Source organism: Sorex araneus, chromosome X (assembly GCF_027595985.1).
Source record: "Sorex araneus isolate mSorAra2 chromosome X, mSorAra2.pri, whole genome shotgun sequence".
Classification (NCBI taxonomy): domain Eukaryota; kingdom Metazoa; phylum Chordata; class Mammalia; order Eulipotyphla; family Soricidae; genus Sorex; species Sorex araneus.
The window spans coordinates 150,832,608-150,835,498 of record NC_073313.1 but is presented as its reverse complement, the minus strand read 5'-3'; the positions used below and the strand labels follow the sequence as shown (position 1 = coordinate 150,835,498).

The 2,891-nt window shown below is 51.6% G+C and overlaps 1 pseudogene; it reads right to left on the bottom strand.

Annotated features, from left to right (window-relative positions):
* Window positions 1-252: 252 nt before the first annotated feature.
* Window positions 253-2,576, bottom strand: LOC101545547 (cullin-4A-like; annotated as a pseudogene).
* Between the last annotated feature and the right edge of the window lie 315 nt (window positions 2,577-2,891).

The window sequence follows — 2,891 nt, the reverse complement described above, 5'->3', positions numbered from 1 at the left end:
ACCTTCTTGTCCAATCTCCAAGTCATTCTGCACAGAACAACAGAAACAATTTGAATGCTTAAAAGAACAAGAGGACTTGAGGGGAGAAGAGTTGAACACCATCTGTGAATCCAGAAGCCTTGTGTGGAGTGCAAGAGCCAGCTCCTCTCCTCCAAGACATGCACTCCACTGGCTTAGCCTCCCATGTCTGGGAGCAGTGCACCAGGCTGATTGGAAGGCACATTCTCATGTCACACGGAGAAGCCTGCCGCATCAGGCCACGTAGTACTGGTTTGGGCTGTCCTTGTCCATGTCCGTGTAGTCTCTGTCTATGAGAGACTCAATCCTCTTCTTCAGGTCTCCAGGCTTCACTGGGAACTGTAGCTGGTTGTCTAGCTCAGAGACCAGAAGATTGTGGCTGAGAGTCTTTCTCATCTTCATGGTTCTGACAATTGCAGCATCTATCTGGTAATGCCGGTCCTGGAACACCCTCTCTGTGGTGCTGACCTGCTTCTCGACAGTCTCCCTCATCTGATTCTGGTTGATCTTGATGTGAAACAGTTTGTGCTTGAACTTGCCATTGAAGAGAAACTTGTCTCCATCCTCCACCTCCTTCCCTTTGGGGCTCTTGACCAGTATGCGGGCTTTGCCGCAGGCCAGGGACTGCAGGGTTCTCTGCAGCTCACTGTCCTCTATCCCAGCGGCCACTTTGATCTCCTCAAAGCTGAATCTGTCCCCTTTGTTGAACATGAGAAGCACCAGCGTCTGAAACAGGGACACCTGGAACTTCTTTCCTTCCTTGAATTCTGCCTTTGAAACGGCATATCCCAACGTGGTTTGCCACTGGAGTTTCTGCCACTTTGCTTTCCCAGATAGAATGTCTTAAACACTTCCTGAAGTTTGACCATCTCAGGCAGCAAGTGCACCTCCATGGGCATGTAGGTGGGCCAGTAGCCCATGGTGAGGATGTTCACAGTCAGGTCTATGGGGCTCGGAGCGCTCTGGTTCTGCATGTACTGCTTGAAGTGCACCATGATGTCCTTGGAGAGCTCCATGTCCTTGAATATGCCTTCCACCTCCTGGTGAAGGTGGCACCACACTAGCGCTTCAGTTTGAACAGCATCAACTTTTCTGCATCCACAGAGGCGCTTTTCCCAACTAGAAGTCTTTTTTTCCAGATATTTTTTATAGAACACTTCAAAGACATCCTTCCCGTGAATGAACCTGAAGATGATCATGATCTTGTCCAGGATCCTCTCCAGCTCCTCGTCAGTGGCTTCCTTGTTGCCTACCCGGAGTTTGGAGTCCATATGCTTGGCTATAACTTCTGTGGGCTTGTTTGGTCTCTTGTTGATGAAGGTCTCAAAGGACTCCTTCATCAGATCGATGCACTTGTCGCTCCTCTGGAAGCACACATCAATGACATGTTCCGCCCTGTCCTTGAAATCCAGCAGGTCCTGCACCATGTCCTTGTCCTTCTCAGGGTTGATGACAATAGTTGTCCTGAAAGTCTTAATGTGCTCGCTCCAGTGCTGCAACAGGACGTGCTGACCATCCTTCACACAGCCGAACAGCTGGTACATCTGGGTGAGGTCTGGCACTCTGTTCTCGTCCAGCAAGTTGTCCAGCCCTTTCTGCAGAATTGCTGTCAAGTATTCTCCTAAGAGCTGTTTCTCCACACAGGCAATCAATGGCTTCTGTGTCCTGTGGTCCAAGTACATGATCACTCAGTCTCCTTCTTCCTCCAGACACTTACTGACATGGTTAGGTATTCAGGAACCTATCTTTCTTGTATCAACCTTTGGCCTTCTGTAGCATATACACAGTTGATTTCTTCCAAGAACTTCATCTCAAATGAGTCCTTGTAAACCTGCAGGTCAGACAGCATGCTCAGCAGGCTCCACAGCAAACTGCGGTCCACCACCTCCCCGTCCTGCTAGCGCTCGATCAGGAGAAGAATGCCGTCACAGTTTTGCTCTGCACCAGCTTGTCACTGATGATGTGGTTCCTGAAGAGCTCTAAGCCCATGTCCCAGATGGAAGGGAGCATGGAGCTCTGCAGCACATATGTGCGGTCCAGAAAAAGGAAGATACTCCTGATCATAATCATCTGCCTGCAGTGGTCCTGCCAGCACGTGTCGATCCTCTTTAGGAACAGGACGCTGTCTAGAGCATTCGGTACTTCTGTGCCTTATCTATGTCAGTTTGAAAGCTAGCACGAGGAAAAGGATATTCTTGGAACTGAAGGGTCTGCACCTGCACGTGCTCCTCGCACACCTGCTGGAGTTGCTTGTAGAGGGCTGGCAAGACTTTGTGAGAGCAGAGATTCTCAACAGCCTGGTAGAGCTCCTCCATGTTGCAGGTGACAGGCGTGCTGCTCGGTATGGCACACACAGTCTCGTGCAGCTGACGCCAGGTGTCCTGCATGTAGTTGTCGGGCAGCCTCCGCCTGTCTCAGAAGTTCTTGATGACGAGCTTCTTGGAGCCGCTAGACGCCGAGGAGATGGTGGCGGTCGCCAGTGCAGCAGGCTGGGACAGGCTGTTGGTGTGTCCAACGAGCTCTGAGAAGCTGCCCTTGCGTGGGGTCTCCTCAGCCATGGTGCTGCCACTCCAACCGACATGAACTGGACCGCTGACCTTTGATCTAGCGCTCACACGAGCGCACGACGTGCCGAGTCCAAGGAACCTGGCTGAGTGGGGCGACCGAGGCGGTGGCACAGCGCACGGATGCCTGGCCCAGCCCTGGAGCACCGAGATGCCCGGCTCGCGTGCCACCGTGCATGCCTAATTCTTGATCCTCGATGGAGGTCAGAACTCCAGATTCCTTCTCTCACTTGAGTGAAACATGATACTCTGAGCATAGCTCTTTTGATTCCTCTTTGGGATACCCGAATATCCTTCTTGTCCTGTTTT